This window comes from Papio anubis, chromosome 3 (assembly GCF_008728515.1).
Source record: "Papio anubis isolate 15944 chromosome 3, Panubis1.0, whole genome shotgun sequence".
NCBI classification, from domain to species: domain Eukaryota; kingdom Metazoa; phylum Chordata; class Mammalia; order Primates; family Cercopithecidae; genus Papio; species Papio anubis.
Genome location: NC_044978.1, coordinates 120242360 through 120267518, shown reverse-complemented (window position 1 = coordinate 120267518; position 25159 = coordinate 120242360). Strand labels below are relative to the sequence as shown.

At 41.3% G+C, this 25159-nt stretch overlaps 1 long non-coding RNA gene across 1 annotated transcript in view; it reads right to left on the bottom strand.

Annotated features, from left to right (window-relative positions):
- LOC110743273 overlaps window positions 1-18575 on the bottom strand; it is a 66763-nt gene extending 48188 nt beyond the window's left edge. The window contains exon 1 of the long non-coding RNA XR_002522061.2: window positions 18120-18575. This is a non-coding gene — a long non-coding RNA (uncharacterized LOC110743273). The remainder of the gene's footprint in view (window positions 1-18119) is intronic.
- Window positions 18576-25159: the final 6584 nt, after the last annotated feature.

Sequence of the window (25159 nt, the reverse complement as noted above, 5' to 3'; positions counted from 1 at the left end):
AAGTCATGTGGCATCATCAGAATCATTAAACAACTTCTTCCTGGTACTTGTGTCAATTTCCTTCTAGTCTACATGTCAATCCTTTAACTTGACCTTTGGCCCTATCTTTTTTACCCCTTCCATTCTACTCCCACTGCCTCAGGTAGGTCAACTTCTGCCTGGAAATCCCCAAGGTCCCTGAAGAAAGAGTATCTTTCTATTTAGGCCTCATGCCCACTCCCTCTGGCCTCAGGTTGAAAATCTCCTGAGGGTTGCCTCACCTGTATCTCAACTAGGCCCGTGGCCTCTTCCCTAGGGATCTTCAGAACAACCTTCTTTAGATTCTGACGACAGACCCCTCACTCCGTTTCTGCAATGGGGTTTCCCATCTCACTTCATGGTTTGTCTCCCACTTTCTCACCACCCTTTTCCAGCCCCACCTGGCCAGGAGTGACCAGCTCCAACCAAGGATCACAGAGACCAAATCCACAGATCATCAAGATTTCCTACTATTGTTTATAACTGGAACATATTTGAATAGACTGGCAACACATGGGTGTTTTATTTGAAATTTATTCCCTGGGACAGCACTACCAAGCCCCCATACTGCAAATCCTCCCCAATCCTGGAAGACAGAAGTTGTTTTTATTTTGTAAAGCACATAGCTGTCATTCTGCCAGCCAGACCCCTGCTTATCACAGGTGAAAACTTGAAGGGTATTTTTCCAAGAAGTAGAAGTGATAGAAAGAACCTTGGAGAAATCGTAGGCGGAGGTGTTGTTGAGTGGTGGCTTCAGTGGATATATTGAAAGAGTAGGGCAATTCCGATTATAGCGATAGAAGCATACTTCTAGGGACATTAAACCTTGGCCTCACAGAAACCACTAAGAGCAGGTAGTGATCTTAAGTCATCTAGATCTTTTACTTTATAACGTAGTGTAAATTAAAGAATACCGTCTTATCCTACTGGTTTTAGCAAATGGAGCAAATGGCAGCCAAGAGCCTTGTCTTTTGCTGCCACCTTGTGTTTAGGAGAAGAAAGTCTAAAATCACGGTTGCTTTGGCATTGATAATTTTTTTTTTTGAGATGGAGTTTCCCTCTTGTTGCCCAAGCTGGAGCAGGCTGGAGTGCAGTGGCATGATCTCGGCTCACTGCAACCTCCACCTCCCAGGTTCAAGCAATTCTCCTACCTCAGCCTCCTGAGTAGCTGGGATTACAGGCGCCAACTACCACACCTGGCTAATTTTTTGTATTTTCAGTAGAGATGGGGTTTCACCATGTTGGCCAGGCTGGTCTTGAACTCCTGACCTCAGGTGATCCACCTGCCTCGGCCTACCAAAGTGCTGGGATTACAGGGGTGAGCCACCGTGCCTGGCGAGAAATGAACATTTTAGAGCCAGAAGAGATCTTAGAAATTCTCTAGTCCAGCTCCCTTCACTTCACTGATGAGGGAACCAAGACCTAGATTGGGACCAAAGTCTCCTTGTTCTTTCCCCTGTGCCACACTACCTCTCTGGTCAATCACACTCACATCATATGCACATATCGAGTCCTCAGCAACTAACACCATTGATGTACATGGCAGCAAAAGCAAGTCTGTCCAAATCCATACGTGTCTCATTCAGTGGAACCATTTCCAAGGGATTGTGCGGTTGTATATGACAAGGCCAGGTGACCAATGACAATAAAGCTAACACTTAGCACTCACTGTGGATCAACTACTGTGCTAAACACTTTGTGTATATCTCACTCAATTCTTTCAGTAACCCTATAAGGCAATAACTACTATTATTATCGCTGTCTTACATTTAAGGAAATTGAGGCTTAGAGATGTTAAGTAACTTGCCCAAGGTCATTCGGCTACATCTGGCAGAATGAGAACTCAAACTCAAGTCTGTAACTCATGCAGTGTGTGCTCTTGCCCGTTTTTCCATTACTCATTGTACTGACTTTACCTCATCCCATTCTTCAGAGATAACGTTATTACAATTTGGTATATTTCCTTTCAGCCTTTTTTAATGCATAGATAAATATTTTTATGGCACATTTAAATTGATTTCAACACTTTTGTACTATAAAATAATACCGATGAGGTCTTATATATAAATCTTGGTCTAGATATCAGTATTTTAATGATAGATTTATAGAAGGAAAAGTATAGAGTCTAAAATTACAGTCTTTACTGAGGATTTTGGTATTGGCAAACTTATTTTCAGAGTGCCCGCACCATTTCACAGTCCCACCAATAGCACATGGAAGTACTCACTTTAACACTTCCTCACTGACATTGAAAGAGTTCATATTTGCCCAATTTTGCCAAAAATAATATAAATTTTGGCAAATTTCAAGGATCTGGGAGATGAGAGCAACACATATCTGAGAATTTCAGACCTAAGGTAACCTAAATGATCCAATAAGAAAAGGACTCTTAGCTCACTTCTGAATATGTGTTATTCTATATGGTAAAAATTAGGTAAATGTCCAAAAATTCCAAATAAAGTATTTAAAGAGTCTGAGAGTGCTCACGTTCTGGACATGGCTGAGTAGGAGGCACCATCATGGGAGTCCACACCTGCCAAAAGGAACCCAGTGCCAGGAACTCAAGAGCCAGGAAGTTAACCTAAAGCTGTTGCTCAAGTGATACATGTTTCTGGCCAGAGTAACCAACTCCACCTTCTACCAAGTTGTGCTGTAGAGGATGTTCATGAGTGGCACCAACAGGCCAGATGACCAAGAAAATGAAGTTTCCTGGTCAAGAACACAAAATGGATGGTTGTGGGGATCATAATTGGAGGGCAAGGTCCTGATCTGGATGCCCCCAAGGTCTATGCATTGTCCTGCTCTTTCATCCTCACAAGGACCAAGAAATATATAAGCATTTCAGTAAAGCCCCAGGTACCTGCACAGCTACTCCAAACCCTACACCAGAGGCCAAGAGGCCAGCTGTACTACAAAAACTAACCGGATCCTGTCATTATTAAAAAGATTTTGGATGCTGGATTTTGGGGGGGATCTGTATATACTGGCGATGAACAATCTGAAAATGAAATTTAAAAAAAAATTCCATTTATAATAACTCCAAAAAGAAGAACATACTTAGAAATAAATCAAACAAAAGAAATGCAAAACATATTGCTATGGTTTGAATGTGTGTGTCTCTCCAAAATTCATGTTAGAACCTAATAGTCAGTATGATAGTATTAACAGGTGCGTCTTTTGGGAAGTGATTAAGTCATGAATGCTCCAACCTCATGAATGGGATAAGTGCTGTCATGAAAGAAGTTGAAAGAAGGGCTCTATTCCTTTGCTCTTCCGCCTTCCACCATGTAAAGTCAAGCAACAAGGTGCCATTTTGGAAGCAGAAGGCAAGCCCTCACCAGATACTGAATCTGCTGGTGCTCTGATCCTGGACTTCCCAGACTCCATAACTATGAGCAACAAATTTATACTATTTATAAATTACTTGGTCTAAGGTATTTTGTTATGGCAGCAAAAATGTACTATGACACATACACATTGAAAACTATGAAACACTGTTGAAAGAAAATTTAAAAGACCTAAATAAATGAAGGACATCCTATGCCCATGAATTGGAAGGCTTTATATTGTGAAGATAGCAATATTCCCCAATTTGATCTATAGATTAAATGTAATCCCTATTAAAATCTGACTTGGCTTCTTTGCAGCAACTGAAAAGCTGACCCAGAATATCCAAACAATCTTGAAAAAGAAGAAAGAAGTTGGAAGACATACTTTCAAATTCAAAACTTACTTACAAAGCCACAGTCATCAAGACAGCATGGTACCGGCAGAAGAACAGACATAAATAGAATATAATAGAATTGTGAGTTCAGAAATAAACCCTCATACTTATGGTCAACTGACTTTCAACAAGGGAACCAAGAAAATTAAATGGGGAAAAGAATAATCTTTTCAACAAATGATGTCAGGACAGCTGGATATCCACAGATCAAAGAAAAAGCTGGACCCTTAGCTCATACCACAGACAAAAAGTTAAAACATCAAAAAAACCTGAATGTAAGAGCTAAAGGTATAAACTTACAGAGGAAAATATTGGCATAAATCTTCATGGCCTGGAATTAGACAATGGTTTCTTGAATATGATTACAAAAGCACAAGTAATAAAAGAAAAAAAATTGGACATCATCAAAATTAAAAACTGTGTTTCAAATGACAACATAAAGAGAATACAAAAAACAACCCTGATAATAGGAGAAAATTATTGTAAAGCATATATCTGATAGGGGCTTGCATCTAGAATACAAGTCTTAGAATTCAATAATAATTCAACAATAAAAAGACAACTCAATTTTTTAAATGAGCAAAGAATGTATATAGACATTTCTGATAAGAAGATATGCAAATGACCAAAAGTGCATGAAAAGATGCTCATATCATTAACTATTAAATAAGTGCAAGTCAAAATCACAATAAGATACCACTTCATACCTACTAGGGCAGCTATGATCAAAAGACATAATAACGAGCATTGGTGAAGATATGGAGAAATTGGCCCTGCTGATTAGAATGTAAAATGGCGCAGTTGCTTTGGAAAACAGTTTTCTTATAACTTGATATAAGGTCAATGTTCGCATGTGTTATTTGGTCAGATGAGTGTATCTGGAGACACATTTGAATTTATTTATTAAATTGTTTAGATATTTTATGTCCTTTTTAGTTTTCCTCTGCTTGATCAGACATGGACCAACAAAGGTGACTAAAACCTTCTCCTTTTATTTCTTCTTCCTTGTTGCATAAAGTTATGTGATAACTCCATTATCATTGTAAATTATAAACTTTTTCATTATAAATTTTTTCTTTGCTTCATTTAAGATGAGTTCAGTCTTATTTGACATTAATAATGTGAAACAAGTTTCCTTTTTTTAGTATTCACCTTTTATGCCTTGGTCCATATTTTTGGTTATTATGGAGAGGACCAAATACACAAAATAGAATAAATTATTTTTACATACATGAGATCATAAATGGGGGAAAGGAAGTATGGAGGGAGTACTATAAGAGAGCTAAACATTCATTTTCCATAATAGAAAGTCAATAGGTAATACCTACATATGGACAAAAACAATTAAGAAAATCCATAAAACAAGTTATTAAAAATATGATGATAAATACAAAATGAAATAGTGGAGAGTTGAGTGGTTGCTGCAGGGAATCAGGAATGAGATAGAATGGGATTGGGGAGGAGAGGGTACTAATATCTGCAGCCACTCTGTTTTGGGATACTACATCCTTCATACCCTTCCCTTTCCTTTGGCTTCACCATTAAGATGATTGATTCTAAGCACGGATAACATTTATTGAGAGTCCACTATGTGCCAGGCTAAGATACATCCTGCAGTATCTCCAAGGGATTGGTTCCAGGCCCCCTCATCCATAGACGCCAAAATCCAAGGATGCTCAAGTCCCTTATATAAAATGGTGTAGTATTTGCATATGACATACACACATCCTTCTGTATACTTTATTTTATTTTTTAATTTTTAATTTTTTATCATACTTTAAGTCCTGAGGTACAGGACATGCAGAACGTGCAGGTTTGTTACATAGGTATGCACGTGCTATGGTGGTTTGCTGCACCCATCAACCCATCATCTACATTAGGTATTTCTCCTAATGTTATCCCTCCCTCAGCCCCCCACTACCTGACAGGCCCCAGTGTATGATGCCCGCCCCTCAACCTGTGTCCATGTGTTCTCATTGTCCACCTCCCGCTTATGAGTGAGAACATGTGGTATTTGGTTTTCTGTTCTTGTGTTAGTTTGCTGAGAATGATGGTTTCCAGCTTCATCCATGTCCCTGCAAGGGACATGGACTAATCCTTTTTTATGGCTACGTACTATTCCATGGTGTATATGTGCCACATTTTCTTTATCCAGTTCATCATTGATGACATCCTTCCATATACTTTAAATCATCTCTAGGCTGAGCATGGTGGCTCACACCTGTAATCCCAAGCACTTTGGGAGGAGGAGGCAGAAGGATCACTTGAGGCCAGGAGTTGGAGACATAGTGAGACCCTATCTCTACAAAAACTAATAATAATAATAAATTAACCAGGCATGGTGGCATGAGCCTGCAGTCTCAGCTACTTGGAAGGCTGAAGTGGAAGGATTATTTGAGCCCAAGAGTTCAAGATTGCAGTGAGCTATGATCATGCCACTGTACTCCAGCCTGGGCAACAGAGCTAGACCCTGTTTCAAAAAATAAATAAATAAATAGTCACAAGACCTAATGCAAGGTAAATGCTTTGTAAATAGTTGTTATACTGTATCATTTTAAAATCTGTATTATTTTTATTGTTGTATTATTTGTTATTATTTTTTCCCAGATATTTTCAGTTAGTGGTTGGTTGAATCCACAGATGTGGAACCCACAGATACAGAGGGCCAATTGTATGTATGGATGTATAAAGTAGGGGTACAGCCAGGAGAAGGGTTGTAGTTTTGGGTCCCAGAGCTAAGTCAAAACAGAAGTGTACATCTTTAAAAATGCAGAAAAAACATGATAAAATTCAATACCTATTCATGGTTTCAAACAAAATCTTAGGAAAGTAGGAATGGAAGGGAATTTCCTTAAACCTTTAATCTTCTCAAGAACCTTAGTGAGGTGGGTACTATTGTTACTGCCATTTATCAGATAAGGAATCTTAAGTTCACGGGGCTTATAATTGGCAACATTGTGCTTGGCTGTGTGACTTGAGATCTTCTACCTATTGGGTTACCTTAGGTTAATGAGACATGGGTACACAAAGTAATCCTTAAAATGAAAAGAACTCAAAGCTATACTCTTTGTACATTCTCTCACGTCCACAAGAGGGCACCAGGATTCATTAAATTCAAGCCCAATAGTCAAATGTTGAAGTAATTGTAGAGTATCAAACTGCTTAAATATTAGTAAATTTGAAAACCCACAAGTGTGTATTCTCCCAGGTACACCTGCAACTTGGGTCGGAATTGACCAGCTCTGCGCTTTTCAATGATAAAATCCCATTGCCAGTTAGAGTCTTCACACAATTCTACCTACCCCAACCATCCTGGGACATCCAGATGACAGTAATGATAGATTGCATAACCAGCTTATCTGTTCTTCCATCATGCAGTGGTGTTGTATGCAGATGCTATTTCAATGAATTTCAATTAGGAGAAAGTGGGGGAGAAGAGTACCCTTTCAGGGAGGATGTATCGGACTTTAGGGGTGGGGGATTATAAAATGTGTAATTTGCTTTTACACATACTACATTATTAATCTATAATAAGGGTAATCTATATTTACAAGTTCAAAAAGCTTAATCAATATTAAAATTTCTATTTGGAAAATAGCTTATTGGTTCCATAATACATATATTAAACAAAAGTTTGATGTGGATTTTTTATGTTTATCAAAAGGAGGCAGAAGTTTAAAAAATTGGTAAGTCGGCTGGGCATTGTGGTGCACACCTGTAACTCCAGCACTTTGGGAGGCTGAGGGAGGTGGATTACCTGAGGTCAGGTGTTCACGACCAGCCTAACATGGTGAAACCCTGTCCCCACTAAATACAAAAAAATTAGCCGGGCATGGTGGCACATGACTGTAAACCAAGCTACTTGGGAGGCTGAGACAGAAGAATCGCTTGTACCTGGGAGGCGCAGGTTGTAGTGAGCCGAGATCGTGCCATTGCACTCCAGCCTGGGCAACAAGAGTAAAACTCCATCTCAAAAAAAAAAAAAAAAAAAAAAAAATTGAGAAGTCGGCTTCTCTCTCAACACATCTGGGACTGTACAAAACATTTATATTGCAGAGCATCAAAATCTCTTACAGTTGTCTCTTCCTTTCCAAGTTTACTGGCACTTCTTTGGTTCAGGTCCTTGTTTGTCCCTTTTTGTTCATGCAGTTTTTGTGAATGTGGGGATAAAGCCAAGACCAGGGAAAGGGCTGGAGAATTGGGTCCTAGAGCTGAGTCAAAACAGGATTGGACATCTTGAGAGATGGAAAAGCCTTTAATAAAAGTCAGCACACATTCATGGTTTTAAACAAAAGTGTAGAAAAACAGGAATAGAAGATAATTTTCTTAAACTAATAAAGGATCTACCAAATGCCTTCCACAGATATACTTTGCTGAATTTACAAGATCACTAGGCAAAGGGTGAACATACAAAAATCAATTATATGGCCAATCACTGTGGCTCATGCCTGTAATCCCAGCACTTTGGGAGGCCAAGGTAGGGAGATCACCTGAAGTCAGGAGTTTGAGACCAGCATGGCCAACATGGTGAAACCCTGTCTCCACTGAAGATACAAAACTTAGCTGGGCATGGTGGTCCAGGTCTATAATCCCAGCTACTTGGGAGGCTGAGGCATGAGAATTGTTTGAACCTGGGAGGCAGAGGTTGCAGTGAGCTGAGATCCTGCCACTGTACTCCAGCCTGGGTGACAGAGTGAGACTGTCTCAAAAATATATATATAATGCAACAAACAAAAGACAACATTTTAAAAAGAATACTATTTACTATAGCAAATCTAACACAAAGGAATAAATCTAATGGAATATGTATAAGAACTTTACACCGATAACCACAAAATATTACTGGGCAAAATTAAAGAAGACCTAAACAAAGGGAGAGGTACATAATGTTCATGAATTGAAATGTTAAGATGTTAATTTTCCATGAATTTATAGATTCATCACAATCTTCACCAAAGTCCAGGGGTGTATGTATGTAAATCTTGTGTGTGTGTGTGTGTGTGTGTGTGGAAGTTAACAAACTATGTCTAAAATACATATGAAAACGCAAAGGACCAAGAACAGCTGAGGCAATCTTAAAGAACAAAGCTGGAAGACTTCCACTTCCAGTTATCGACAGTCATTATAAAGCCATCATAATCAAGATTGTATAACACTGGCACGAGGACAGACAAGGTGACCAGTGGGATAGAACATAGCATACAAAAAAAGAACCATATGTATACAGTCACCTGATTCATGAAAAGGATGACACTGCAGTGAACTGATGGAAAAGAGAATCTTTTAAATAAAAGGTTCTAGGTACACTGGATAGCCATGTGAGGAAAAAAAATGTATCAGGACTCTGATCACATCACACACAAAAATCAATTCCAAATGAATTGCAGATCCAAATATAAAAGATAAAACCAGAAAGCTTTTAGAATAAAGCAGAGGAAAACATTCTTGTGATATTGTAGTAGCAAACATGCCTTTTTTTTTTTTTTGAGACGGAGTCTCGCTCTGTCACCCAGGCTGGAGTGCAGTGGTGCGATCTCGGCTCACTGCAAGCTCTGCCTCCCGGGCTTACGCCATTCTCCTGCCTCAGCCTCCAGAGTAGCTGGGACCACAGGCGCCCGCCACCTCGCCCGGCTAGTTTTTTGTATTTTTTAGTAGAGACGGGGTTTCACCGTGTTCGCCAGGATGGTCTCGATCTCCTGACCTCGTGATCCGCCCGTCTCGGCCTCCCAAAGTGCTGGGATTACAGGCTTGAGCCACCGCGCCCGGCCGCAAACATGCCTTTTTAAAAACCATACAAAGCCATGTAAGGATATAGGTAAAACCAATGGTTCTTCAAATCTCTACTCTGACACAGTCGTTCAACACTTCTGATGCCAGAGTGTGGGGGATTTTCCCCACACACCAAGCAATTCTCTGGCACATTCCACAGTGGACGCGAGCTAAGTGTCCTCTAATTCAATTTAATTCTGTCACTATCTGCGTGGAGATAGTGTCAGGTCCCACAAGTTGAGGGTTCAGTCCCACAAGACTGTCCTGTCTTCAGATGCCAGTCACAAGCACAGGATGTGGCCTCTGCTTCTGAACAACCAGCTATCCATCGGATTTCCATGACTGCCACTTTGGTTTGATTAATTTGCTAGAGTGCCTCACAGAACTCAGGTGTCTTAGTGCATTTTCTGTTGCTTATCACAGAATATCTGAAACTGCATAATTTATAAAGAAAGGAGATTATTTCTTACAGTTATGGAAGCTAAGGAGCCCAAGGTGTAGGGGCTGCATCTGGTGAGGGCTTTCTTGCTGGTGGGGACTCTGGAGAGTTCCGAGACGGCACAGGGCATCACGTGCCAGAGAGCTGAGTCTCTTTTCCTCTTCTTATAAAGCCACCAGTTTCAGTACCGTGATAACCCATTAATCCATTGACCTATTAATCTATCAATGGATTAATTCATTCACAAGGGTAGAGCCCTCAAGACCTCTTAAAGACCCCACTTCTCAATACTGCCACATTGGGGATTAAGTTTTAACATAAGGTTTGGAGGGGATAAACATTCAACCCATAGCATCAGAGAAATACTTTACTTATGTTTACTGGGTATAATAAAGGATACAGAAGACCAGCCAGATGAAAAGATACATAGGGCAAGGTCTGAAAGGATCCCATGTGCAGGAGCTCCTATGCCCATGAAGTTGGGGTGTACCACCCAGCTGGCATGCAGATGTGTTTGCCAACCCAGAAGCTCTCTGCATCCCATAGTTTAGGAATTTTTATGGAGGCTTTATCATGGAGACATAATCAATGATTAACTTTATTTCTAGCTCCTTTCCCTTCTCTGGAGAACTGTGGCAAGTTGGGGGTAAGGGCTGAAAGACCCCAGCCTATAATTATGGCTTAGTCTTTATGGTGACCAGTTCCCATCCAGGAGTCCACCAAGAGCTACCTTATTAAAAGATGCTCCTACCGCCCAGGAAATTCCTAAGGACCTTAAAAGCTCTAAAATTCCTAAGGACTTTAAAAGTCAGGAACCAGAGTCAAAGGTCGAATATTAGAACAAAACGTTCTCCCAGCATCCTTATTGCTTAGGAAATTACAAGTGTTTTAAGATCTCTGTATCAGGGACTGTGGGCCAAGAGCAATATGTGTATTTCTTATTATTTTTACAAATAGTAACATAAAAAAACAAAATTATAGAGTACATTAAAATTAAGAACATCCCTTCATCAAAAGATATAATATGATTAAGAGAATGAAAAGGCAAGCCTCAGAGTGAAGATATTTGTAATACATATCTCTGCCAGTGGACTTTACTCATAATCTATAAATAACTTCATAAACCAGTAAGAAAAGACTATCTAATTTAAAAATGGGCAAAAAAGGCAGGCACAGTTGCTCATACCTGTAATCCCAGCACTTTGGGAGGCTGAGGCAAGATGATTTCTGGAGGGCCAGGAGCTCAAGATTAGCCTGAGCAAGTAGCAAGACTCACCACCCCCCATCTCTACAAAATAATTTTAAAAATTAGCCAAGTGTGGTAGTGTGTGTTTGTAGTTCCAGCCACTACAGAGGCTGAGGTGGGAGGATCTCTTGAGCCAAGGAGTTTGAAGTTACAGTGAGCTGTGATCACTCCACTGCACTCCAGCCTGGGCAATAGAGAGACACTGTCTCAAAAACAAAAAAAGAGAGAGAGGGAGAAGAAAGAGAAAAGAAAAGAAAAAGAAAGAAAGAAAAAGGGCAAAAGATTTGGATACTTTACCAAAGATATTTAAATGGCCAAGAACACATGAAAAGGTATCCAACTTCCGTAGTTCTCAGAGAAATGAAAACTGAAATCACAAGTGAGATACTACTATATACCCACTAAAATGGCTAAAAAGAAAAGGACAGAAAATACCGAGAGTTGGCAAAAGGGGGAAGCAACTAGAACTTTCTTACACTGCTAGAACGAAAAAAAAAATGTTATAACCACTTTGGGAAACTACTTGGTAGGATCTACTAAAGCTGAACACAAGATTATCCCATAACACCCAAATTCCGATCTTCACTGAGACAGGGACAGGGTTAAAGGAACCAACAAGAGATGGTGAAACATTCTGAGGCTAGCATTAGCTGTCCTAGGACAAGGAGACAGAAGAATTTTGCAACACAGGGAGACCTGTAGTTGTAGGAGCGGCTGGCCAACAGGAGCTGTGTCCTCTAACAGAGGGATGCAGCCCTGGCAAACCTGAGGCCCCATCTCCCATTTCCCTCCATTATTATGACGGGAAACCAGGGCCAAGGCAGCATGCTGACAGAGCCCACACAGCTCAGCTCCCTGGGGCCCTGAGCGGCAGGGAGAAGAGGAGGGTATAGATCTGGAGCAGCTAGCGGAAAAAGTCAAGCTCACCGTCTAACGTCCCAACTGGAGCATGGACTCTGGAGTCAGATGACCTGAGTTGAAGTTTGGTACTGCTTATCATCTGTGAGGCCTTTAGGCAACACATTTAACCTGCCCATGCCTCAGTCTCCTCGTCGGCAAAATGGAGATAATAATCTATCTCACAGAGTTGTACAACAAGCAAAAGAGTGAATACAAGAGTGAATTTCACAAATGGTAGCTATCATTTTTATTTTAAGCTTTGCCCTTCACATATCCCATGCTCATTTGAACAGAGGAGTTGGTTAAATCTAAATATACTTTGTATTTGTGATTAAGGGGCCCCCTTCCACAAGAATGTCCCTCAATCTGTTTTTCTAGACCCTTCTAAAAACCTCTCGAATGTCACTTTCTCCATGAAGACTTCCCTGAGCTCCTCGTCCAGGAAGAACCTCTTCTGTGCACCCAGAGACCCACGTCCCCTCCTCCTCAGTGGCCAGTTCCACAGCCCTCACTGAAAGGCAGTCCAGTGTGTATGTCTACTCTCACTTCCTTGAAAGCAGAATCCAGATCTTGTTCTTATTTTTGAACTAACTCTAGTGTATAGCACAATATTTTATATGTTTGTTTCCCTGAATTATATTGAATTTCAGTATATTGAAAGTTACTTCAAACAAGTTTGCCATTGGTTGACATTTTAAAATCCTATTGTTATACTAAGTATTTGCTGAGATGGTTTTTATTCTGTATTGTCACTGGCAACAAAATGGAGCTAATCATTAGTACTATTTATTAACTATCTACTTTGTGTCAGGGCTTTATATTTTAAGTCATGTGATTCTTACAACCAGCCCATGAAGTAGGGACAGATGAGAGAAGGCTCAAAGAGATAATATAATTTGCCCAAAGGCCACAGCAGCTAGGAAGTGGCAGAGCTATGATTCCCACACAGACTTCCACAAGGCCTGTGGTATTTCTGTGATGCCATGTTGCTTTCCATAATTAGTATATACTCAAGTGTTGTGAACAGGTACCTCTGAGCTTTAGTTACTTCCTTTATTTATATAATGAGGGAGAACTGGATGCTCTCTCAGATGGCTTCCAGCTCTAGAATGTATGATTTTAAAGAAGCATCGCTGTCTGTTCCTATCATGTGCCTGTGCTGATTACTGCTGCGGACACTTCTTTTTTCCATGAAATTGGTTAGAAAAATACAGCTGTTCTCAGTTTCCATCACATAAATCCAAGAGGCAGGACTGGTGAAACTGCCTTCTATAGGACTCAAATTTCTCCTTCTTCAATTTCATGGGTTACAGTGAAATCAACGAGAGTGTAATTTGTGTTTGCATAAAACCAGAACACATAGGAAAAGAGCCAGACATTATTGAACATTCAGGAAAGAAAGAGTCCCACACCAAAAGGGCAAAGTTCAGTACTGTTAGCTACTCTCATTATTCAGCAAATATGCCTCTCATCTGCTCGTAATAGCACAGTGCCAGCTCTCTCTAGCCTTCCCATTGCCTTTGGGAGGTAAGAAGGGATTCAGTTTCTATTTTGTCAAAATAGAATATATTTGATGATTAAGGGGGCATTAATTAAGGTAGCATTAATGAAACCATACAACTTCTAAACTCTGTGATTCACAAAGAAAGAAAAAGTCAACCAGTCCTCCTTATACACTGCCTCAAAGAGGACGATCTCTCTCTCTTCCTCCTATCATCATCCATCTATTTGTCTGTTAATCTAACCATCCATCCATCCTTCCATCCATCCATTTAATCGATTCTTTCTCCCTCCCTCTCTCTGTTAATCTATCTTCCTTGAGCCATCTATCCATCTGAGCCTCAGTTCAGTTCTAGGAAAGCAGGCATACAGCATGACAATTGCAATCAGGACAAAGCAGTCAGTCACCCCATCTGTGCAAACTCCCTGGGAACTGAAAGTTCAAACTCTTAATCTACAAACATGAAATAAAAACCTGTCCAAAGCAACAGCCTATCTCTGATATATCTATGATATAGAATTAGATTTTTCTGTCTCACAACCCAGGGAAATACAACTTTGCATGACTAGAGGCAAGAGAACAAACTAGAATTGACACGGAAGGAGAGGGCTGATTACTTCAAATTGCATTGCTTCCCTGCTAAAACCATCCAGGGGTTTCCCATCATACTCAGAGGAAAAGCCAAAGTCCTCACATTGGCCAGGGGCTCAACATACTTTGGGTGCTCTGCTCCAGCCATGCACAACCTCTTTCCTGATTTTTATTTATTTTATCTTTTTATTATTTTATTTATTTATTTATTTTTGAGACGGAGTCTTGCTCTGTCACCCAGGCTAGAGCGCAGTGGCGCGATCTCAGCTCACTGCAACCTCCATCTCCCGGGTTCAACCGATTCTCCTGCCTCAGCCCTGCAAGTAGTTGGGATTACAGGCGCCTGCCATCACACCAGCTAATTTTTGTATTTTTAGTAGAGACAGGGTTTCCCCATGTTGGCCAGGCTGGTCTCAAATTCCTGACCTCAGGTGATCTGCCCACCTTGGCCTCCCAAAGTGCTGGGATTACAGGCGTGAGCCACCACGCCCAGCCTTCTTTCCTGATTTTAAAAAACATGTCAGGCATGCCCTGCGGTAGGACCTGTGGATTAGCAGTACCTCTGGCTTGAATATTCTTTTCCCAAACATTGCACAGTCTCTATGTCATGTTTCTCTGTTTTTATTTTTCAATTTTATTGATTTCCACTCTGATCTTTATTATTACTTTTTTCTTGTTTATTTGAGAGAGCAAATGATTGTTTTAAGCCACTAAATGTGGGAATTATTTTTTACTTAGCAAGAGATTACTGAAACACAAGGAAAAATAGTTTCTCTAGGAACAAGCGACTTTAAGAAGTTCCAGATGAATGCTTTTAGTTAGCCCAGACACACTGTTGGGGTTAAGAGTTGTTAAGGTGTTTGGCTGATAGACCGTGAAATCAGAAATCATACAATGTTAAAGTGAGTAAGAAGGCATTTTGCTCAAAGAGCTGAAGTGACTTGTCCAAGATCACACAGCTAAGTAGAAACATGTCTTAAAACAGAAATGGACTCTCAGTTCCATATACATCTCTTACTTGTTCTACAAATATTTATTGAGCACATTCTTTATGTAAGGCACCATGCCAACAGCTAGGGATAACACAGACAGCCCTTATCCTTATAAAGGTTACGTGCCATCAAGTCAAATAGACCTTAAGCAATGAAATAATTTTTGTATGTTTAATTACAATTGTGATAAGAGTCAAAAAGGGGAATGAGGTGCTTTGAGAGTATATAATACAGGAATGGACTCTGAAATACTCTGGGGAGAACAGACAGAGACATTTAAGTCAAATGGAAAGGATGAGTAAGAATTAACTGAGGTTGGGCACAGTGGCTCATGCCTGTAATCCCAGCACTTTGGGAGGCCGAGGCGGGCAGATCATGAGGTCAGGAGATCAAGACCACCCTGGCTAACACGGTGAAACCCCGTCTCTACTAAAAAACACAAAAAAATTAGTCGGGCGTGGTGGCGGACACCTGTAGTCCCAGTTACTCGGGAGGCTGGGGCAGGAGAATGGTGTGAACCCAGGAGGCGGAGCTTACAGTGAGCCAAGATCGTGCCACTGCACTCCAGCCTGGGCGACAGAGCGAGACTCCCTCTCAAAAAAAAAAAAAAAAAAAAAAAAAAAAAAGAATTAACTGAATGATGAAGGGAATAGGGAACAATCCAGGCAGAAGGAAAACATGACCCTGTCTACTACAACAAACTGCTTCTCTTACAATATCATGGTGCTCTTCATTCTTCAATGCCTGGGTCACTGAGATGATTAGGAGATAAGGACAGCAAGTCAAAACACATAGGAGGATAATGGAGCAAGATCCAATAAGGGTGGAGTTCTCCTGACTGGGAAATTTACCAGGAGGGTCAATGAGTCCAAGAACACCTACGTCAGCATGAAAACAGAAAGATGGGAAATATTTAACTTGCTAACAAGTGGTTTGGTTTCTATACCAAAAAAAAAAAGGAGTCTTTGGGAAATTCCATATCTCCAAATCATTTGTCTTTGCCCACTGCCTTCATTAGGGACACCTGCTCCACAAAGGCCTGACACAGGAAGTGATGGCATCTCTGGGACTTGGGGCAGGTAACAGCTGCATGTTCAGTGTGAATTCCTCGGGCCACTACTGCGGCTCAGTGCTGGCAGTGTCCAGGAGGATGGCCCATCCAGCTCCCTAATACTACAGTTCCCTGCCCTCCTCACCCCAGAAGCATCCCCTCCAATTCACTCAGGCACCTGTGCTGTGACATATCCTAGACCTGTCATTAGGCAGAAATACTCTAACCCTCAAATCTTAAGTTCTCCTGTTCCAAACTCTGAACACACTAGCCTAGCCTCCTAATCTTGACACATGTCATCTGTGTTTTGCTCATCACACATATCCTTCCATCATATGAACAGCTTTGGTCCATTGACACCTCCATTTTCTCTCAAACTAGTCAATTCCTTCCTATTGTCAAGTCCTTTCTTATCGTGCCTGCTTCCCTGACTTCCTGTGGCATCCACCTGCCAGAACTACAACCTTGTGTCATCTATGTCTGTGTTTTTATACCCCAGGCTGCTGAGTGCTGAAGAAAATGATACCACAATACAGACTGGTGCCATACACAAATGGTAGTCTCTCACCTAAGTTGATATCAAACACTGCTCCCATTCCCCACATTGCTCACATGCCTCACATCAGACCTTCACCAATGTTCTCAACCACTTCGTCTATTCCCTCTCCCCACATCAGGAAAAATGAGCCCTTAACACCAGGATAGCTCAACTTCTGCTTCTCTGCTATCAGGGGTTTCCTAGGAGCAGAATCAGAGACAGAGATTCATTATGAGTGATGTATTGAGGGATGTTCTTGGGAGAATCCTATAGGGCAATGAAGGAAGCAGGAAGGCACAGAAGTGAAAATGTGGTTCCAACTGAAGTCTGTTCTCAACCTGATCTCATCAGATCTCTGGAGCAGAAAGGGCACACAGAGTTGTCCACTTTGAGGCAAGAAGGCCAGATTTTTGTGCTTTCATATTGATCAGTCATTGGCTCTAGGCTCTAGACCATCCCTGGGGGGAAGGTACGTAACCTCATTTTTTGCTCCTTTCAACAGAACACAATTTTCCACAAGAGAGTGCAGCTGTGAGCCTCAGCAGCCAATACAGCAGCTTAGAGCTGGGGACACCAATCCAGTTAAGGGGACCTGGGCATGGCAACAACAGCAGCTTTTACAGTGTCCACGCTTACAATCTACCTGTGTCTACAGGCTTCTCTCTTTGCTGAAGTCCTCAGTGTACTGTACCCCTCCAGCAGGCTCTTAACCCAGTGTGATCTATCACCACACCTTGTTACACTGCATTTTAACCATCTGCTTAATTTTGTAAGTTCCTGGATGGTGGGGCCATCATTTTCTTTTTAGTAGCCTTCATGCCTAAATAGAAAAAAGCTGTTCTGAGTAAATGTTCTGCATTCACTCATGGTTCAAGTAGAAGAAATTTCAAGTCAGGTAGGTAAGAGTTTGTTTTTTAACAGAACAGGCCTTTGAATTACGTTGCATAGATGACAAACTTAGGCAGCCCCTTTAGAACCAACCTTGACAAACGACCTCTATTTGCCAAATTCTGTATTTTGCACATTGGACATCAAAGGCTACAACACAAGGACCACAGCAAGCACCATACAGAGGGCACCACAAATAAGAATTAACTGAGGTTGGGCGCGGTGGCTCACGCCTGTAATCCCAGCACTTTGGGAGGCCGAGGCGAGCAGATCACAAGGTCAGGAGATCGAGACCACCCTGGCTAACATGGTGAAACCCCGTCTCTACTGAAAAATACAAAAAAATTAGCTGCTCCCTCCCACTACTCACCCTCAGGATAAATAACTAAAATATCAGGTTTTGTGGCAGCTCTCAACTTGCCAATATTTGGAAGGGACATCCCCTTACAATCAGGCACCTACCTCAGCAATTTCTTGTGCCACGCATGTGTCAGTATCAGTATGTTCCGTCTGATTCCCGTTCATTCTCTTGCTACTTTTAATATAATGACCTTGTGCCCTAAAACACTTACCATCCGGGAGAGGTCTCCTCCATTGCTCAAGCTCAGAAGTCCTCTCGCTTCACGGGAAAGCACGGTTACCCAATGCAGAGGTGTTAAGTGATCTTGTTTGACAAACAGGAACAAAACTAGTAGCGCACAATGTTGACTCTGTTTCTGAAGTACTCCATACAACTACATACCAGGGTAAAACCCTACTGCAATTCTTTTACTTCCTAAAGATATGCTATGTGAGCGAAGAATGTACAAACACCTGAATGATGAGCATAAATAAAACCTGAAAATGTTCAGAAGTTTAGAAAAGAATTTCACAAATTTGGCAATCATTTTTCTGTTGAGAAATAACTAGTCCACAGAGGGCAAAAAAAAAAAAAAAAAAAAAAATCAATCTGGGGCACACAGCAGCAGATATTAATTGAATTAGCGACGGGTCCATTAGCAGGGAGAACGAGAAAAATAAGGCCCACCCACTCATCTCAAAATTAGGAACAAGGATGGTAAAAAGATGCCAAAACGACAGCCTATCATAGAAAGTTAATATTTTCACTTTATTTATCTATTTTGATTCTGAGTTTTACTCTTGTTGCCCAAACTGGAGTGCAGTGGCATAAACTCAGTTGACTGCAACCTCCGCCTTCCAGTTTCAAGCGATTCTCCTGCCTCAGTCTTCTGAGTAGCTGGGATTACAGGTGCCCGCCACCAGGCCCGGCTAATTTTTGTATTTTTAGTAGAGACAGGTTTTCACCATGTTGGCCAGGCTGGTCTCAAACTCCTGACCTCGTGATCTGCCCACCTCAGCCTCCCAAAAGGTTGGGATTACAGGCGTGAGCCACCGCACTCGGCCAATACTTTCACTTTACGTTGACGCTAATTAAGGGTTATAAAAGGAAAGTGGGTAGAAGAGATACTTTAAAATATGTGAGGAAGAAAGGAGGGAGGGTTCTTGTCCTAGCCAGGCTCCTAATATGTATCACAGTCCCTTCACTCCCCTCACTTTAGCTGAACCTACTCAGCCCCTCCCAGGACACCAGATCTGTCATCTGTCAAGACCTAAGAATCCTCTGCAGCTCCTCCTTTGCTTATTCTGAGCAATTTAGGCTCAGGCCATTACCATCGATTATTCCTCTCAGAATCAGGGTTGCCAGAGTTAGCCAATACAAATACAGGACTCCCAGCTAAATTCAAATTTCAACTAGACAATGAATAATGTTTTAGTATAAATATACCACATACAATGTTTGGGAATTCTTGTTTATTTGAAATTCAAATGTAACTAGGCATCCTTTTTTTTTTTTTTTTTTTTTTTATATGAGATAGAGTTTTGCTCTTGCTGCTGCCCAGGCTGGAGTGCAGTGGCATGATCTTGGCTCACTGCAACCTCCACCTTTTGGGTTCAAGTGATTCTCCTGCCTCAGTCTCCCGAGTAGCTGAGATTACAGGTGCCCACCACCATGTCCAGCTACTTTTTGTATTTTTAGTAGAGATGGGGTTTCACCATGTTGGTCAGGTTGGTCTCGAACTCCTGACCTCAGGTGATTCACCTGTCTCGGCCTCCCAAAGTGCTAGGATTACAGACGTGAGCCACCGTGCTTAGCTGCATCATCTTTTATCTAGCATCTCCACCCAGAATCCCATGATCAAAACAAAATTTTGTTGAGATTATGCCTCTAGCAAGAGGCTTCTTTGCCTGCTCTCTGTCTGCAGGAGTGTTTTCTCAGAGAGGAGTATAGGGAAGACCCCCAGCCCAACACCATGTCGAATATGAGAATCTGTGTCTTACCACAGAAAGTCTAAGTTCCCGTGTATAGGATCTCATGCATGATTTATTCAAACAATTTTATCAACCACAATGGGAGCTCAGAAAAGTTAAACAATTTGCCCGATTGAGTAGCAGTTATTAATGCTACAGTCAGGACTAGAATCTATGTAGCATATGTATTTTTTTGTTTTGTTTTGTTTTTCCTTCTCATGAGAATTTATCATAAACTTTGCATGTATATAATACACCAAGCTTCAGGAATCAGATGGTGAAGTTGATACTAAATTCTAAAATAATTTTGTAAACTTAAAAAGGACAAAATGAGCGAAAAGAAGAACATGGCAAAGAAAGCTGGTTTTTGTGAAATCTAGTTTGTAATGTACCTTTTGAATCTCATTTTGAAATTCTGCAATCAATTACTTTTCAATCGACCAGTCATTCAGCCCTTCAGAGTAGCATACTTGCTCTGATTCAAAAGCTCCACAAAGCAGGCTAATTCTGGTTAGTGCACATCCATCACTGAGCTGAACATGCCTTCCTGCCAGCAGACACTAGTAAATGGCAAGGACGGTGGGAGGAAGCAAATGAAAACAGCAGCAGTTCTGAAAGAAGAAAATACTTCTTTCACCCAGTTTGTATCTAGGGGCTATGGGAATGTTTCAATTTTACTAATCGGTGCGTTGTCATTTGAGAAGCACATTGCATTGCACTACTGAAACCTAACAGAGGCTCTCACCTAGCAGCAAAGTGGGCCTAAGATCTGGGCCAGGCTGTTTGGCCTTTACAGACTTTTGTTTAAACGCCCTCATTTTCGCTGGGCGCTGTGGCTCACGCCTGTTAATCCCAGCACTTTGGGAGGCCAAGGCGGGCAGATCACGAGGTCAGGAGATCGAGACGACGATGAAACCCGGTCTCTACTAAAAATACAAAAAAATTAGCCGGGCGCCGTGGTGGGGCCTGTAGTCCCAGCTACTCAGGAGGCTGAGGCAGGAGAATGGCATGAACCCGGGAGGCGGAGCTTGCAGTGAGCCGAGATCGCTGCCACTGCACTGCAGCCTGGGAGACAGAGGGAGACTCCATCTTTAAAAAAATAAAAGCCTTCATTTTCTAGAAATAGTATCCAAAGTGCATTCTTTCTCTCTCTCTGGAACTCCTACTATTTTGGAGGCTTCAGTGGACAATTGTGAGGATCATTTCCCACATGGTGTTTTTCCAACATTAATATCCAAAATAGATAACATAGCAAAGCTTGAATCAAGGTGATCTGTGACCTGCACAAAGTCTGCATCAATTTGGATGTTCTGGCTGCAAATCACAAAATACTCATCTAAAAATGGCTTGACCAGGGTTGGGGGGTGCTTTTTTCACATAAGAGAGGCAGATGGTCCTGGTGTTGTTTCAGTGGCTCCCCAATGTCAGGGCTCTGAGTCAGTTTCCCCTCATTTTTCCTGGTCTGTCCCTCAAGATTGCAAAAGGGTTGCAGCAGCTCCCTGCATGACATCATGGTATCCTTGCATTTGAAATCCAAAGCAGGAAGAGGTTTTTCTTGCTAGACTTTTTATTATCAGAGAGAAAAATCTTTCCAGTAAGTATCCACCTGTCCCTCATGACCAGAACTCAGTCACATGCAAGGGAGTCTGGGAAAGCAAGCATCCAGCATTTTAAGCTTCTGTGTAGTGAGACAAAGGCTCTGACAATGAAGAAAGAGCTGCCACATCTCCCACTAACCGGTATACTTTGTGGGGCAGTGCCCTGCCACCAGCACAGGCCAAGAAGTCTTTCCAAACTGGCTTAATCTCCTATTTTCCCATTTCTATTCATGGCACAAGCATTCTAACACTACTCTGGAGATCTTGGATTCATCTTTGACTCTCTCTTTTCCCTAATTCTCACATCTGGTCAGTGCCCATGTCTCAAGGATCACCCATTCCTTCTCAGGGAGTCTTCCATCTTGCCTCTCCTTTTGACTCTAATTGAGCACATTAATTCAGACCCTTATCACCTCACAGCCAGACCACAGTTCAAAAGCTGCCAAACCATCCTGCCTTCCAACAGAGATACCACTTTTCTGTGACTTTCCTGTTCAGAAAACTTTCAAGAATTCCCCCGTTAACCCCAGAAGATATTCCAAAGCCTTATTCCAACCCCAGTGGGCCACAGTGGTTGAGAAAGCTGACTCTGTAGTTAAAAGACTTGTGTAATATTGGGCTAGTGACTTCACCCTCCAGCACAGTTCTTTCCCGCATAAAATGGAGGTGATGCTAGTACAGGGCACACATGGTGTCAATAAGTTGTAATTATTGTTTTTTGCTATTGTTATTTTTATATATAGGCATTCTACGTATTAGGAAGGGTAGGTGGGTAACATATATGAGGTGTCTGTCCTCGATTAGCTGATTTCAATTGCTGAAATACAATTCAACTGAGGCAGGAGAATAGGGTCTGGAGGTAGGGAACCTAAGGCTGTTTCACGCCAACTTCCTAGAACTAAATTGAAAGGAAAACCCTAACTTTTCATGCCTAAGTAACAAAAGGAGCAGAGTACTCCCTTTGCAAACCCCCTGCCTTTTCTGCATGTCAGAAGGGAAACTGGCTGTCCACAACAAATCAGATTGATTTCCTGTCCAGTCTTCATTTGTAACTTTGTAACTTCACTCCAGCCTCTGAATGGTTGCTGTCCACAACCAGTCAGACTGATTGCGGGCTAAGTTTTCCTTTGCGTAGAAGTATACCTTTGTAACTTCACTCTAGCCTCTGATTGGTTGCTGTTTGCAACCAACCAGATGTTTGCACAGGACTGTGACCTTTGTAACTTCACTTCAGCCTCTGGTTGGCTTTCTGCAACCAATCAGACTGATTGTGGGCTACCACTTCATTTTCACGAAGTGAGCATGAAGTGGCCAATGGGAAACTTCTAGGGAGTATTTGGACCCAAGAGGATTCTGTATCCGTGCCCTTGAGCTGCTGTTCAGCCCACTCCCACACTGTGGAGTGTACTTTTGTTTTCAATAAATCCCTGCTTTTGTTCTTTTGTTGCCTTATTCTTTCTTTGCTTTGCTGGGTGTTTTATCCAGTTCTTTGTTCAAAACATCAAGAACCTGGACAACTTGCAGTTACGACCATCTACTGGTGACACAGCTATGCCTGTCTAATCTGCTACTTGATATCCATTTTATAAATAGGCCCTTTGTCTTTTCCTACTTGACAAAAGAGAGTCCCAAGTGTAGCACCATTTTTGGCTGTGCTCATTCTTTAAGAAAGCTTCCTCCAAAACCCTATGGCCTCATTTTGTCATCAGGAAAACCTCGACTTGCTCTAAGGCCATAAACCCTGGCTCGAGCCTTGACTCACTCTTTGAAAGCACATTATGCTTCCAGAAGCTGTTAACAGTATTTATTTGTCTTCATCTGACATCTGCGCAACTTCAAAAAGCAGAAAGAAAAAAGACCTGGTGGTCTTTGTTTCATTATGCCACAGTTAAGATTGCATCTGTAATTTTTAAGTAGCAGAGATTAAAGGTCATGCCAGGGATTAAACAGACACACAAATTACCTTCTTCTCACTCTACTTTGGTCTTGTGACTTAACTTTTTCATCTTTAAGATTTAGCTGCTCTTAATTTGACTTCTTTGTCAGTTTCTATGAACCAGCCATCATAAAGGACAATATTGTATACAGGAGCACTCATTCTGTTAAGAAAAGAAATCACACATCTTGAAAGATGAGCTAGATCTGTGCCTGTTGATATCTTCTAGCTACAAAGCAATTTCACATGACTGGGCTTCCTTTGCCCTCTGAAATTATTCAGGCAGCAAAGGTCATGACAGTGCCTCAGTTCACCAGTTCATTTTGGCAAAGTGTTGGCAGGGACCTGGGCGTTGCCCTGCTTGCTTCCTCCAGAGTCCTGGTTAGGCACCATAGGCAGGAGTTGGAGTGTCTCCAAGTTTCCAGTAATCTGCACATTTAGTGGTTAGTACTTACTCTGGAACTAGACCACCTGGGCTCACACTGTGGCTGTGTGACCTTGAGCAATTGCCTTAACCTATTTGTGCCCTAATTCCCTCATCTAAATTGGGGATAAAAACAAGCTGACCTCATAGGATTGTTGTGAGAATCACATGAGTTAGTACATGTAATGTGTTTAATGCAATGCCTGACATATGATTAAGAGCTATGTAAGGGTGAGCTGTTGTTATTACTAATGCTTTTTTCCTGGGCTTGGCCACCTGTCAACAGTCTTTATGGCTTCCTGGAACACTTCTTAAACATTTCGCCCAAAGCTCTCTTTTCAAACCCTCAGCCATGAATCAATCAATTTCATTCTGTGGAAAAGAGTCCAAGAAGAATTAAATGGAGGATGCTGGAAATGGTGGAGCTAATGCTTCATCACATTCTCGAGAAATCTGGCCAGCAGAAATGCAAACTGCCTTGCTTAAAGAGAAGTCCATATTTTATTCCTCTCCAATGAAACAATGTTCCCTTTAAGAGTCAAACAGCATCATTCTCATTGTCTACTCTTTATAACCTTCTACTCAAGTATACATGCCACTAAGAAAATTGTTAATGCATGTACAGTTTAAATAGCTTTGGCTCATTAAAAATCAGCCTTAAGTCCATTAATTCTAGGACCTCAATTCTAAGGTGATATTTATTTTGCAAAGTCATAACCACAACAACCATGTGTAACGTTGCTAAAAATATGGTCTATTTTAAAAAAATCTTTCTGATGGTCCTTATTCTCAGCCTCTTAGTGACCCCCCTTTAAAAAAAAAAGTTATAATTTACACACTTAAACAATTTGCCTCCAATACTATACACTCTTTTTATCATCCTCAATAATAACTCCAATAGCACAATACTAGAAGCTAAGATTAGGTGGAAGGAAGTCAACTGTAACTTCTTCATAGTTTCAGAGTAAATGACATAATTTACAAGGGACACAGAAACCAAGATGACACACATATTAAAAGTTCTTTTCACCTAAAGACTATAAAAATACTTTGGCTGAACTATATGTGTTCTCTTAGCTCTGTAAGTGACACTAATGAAATGCAAAAAGGCCAAAAGGAAGAAGGATGGCAAGCATCTAAGAGAGCAAGAGTCCTAGAATAGTCTGAAATTGGTTCCATCCATCCTTTGAGAGTTGACTAATGAAAACAGGGAACCTCTGTTTCTAGTCTATAG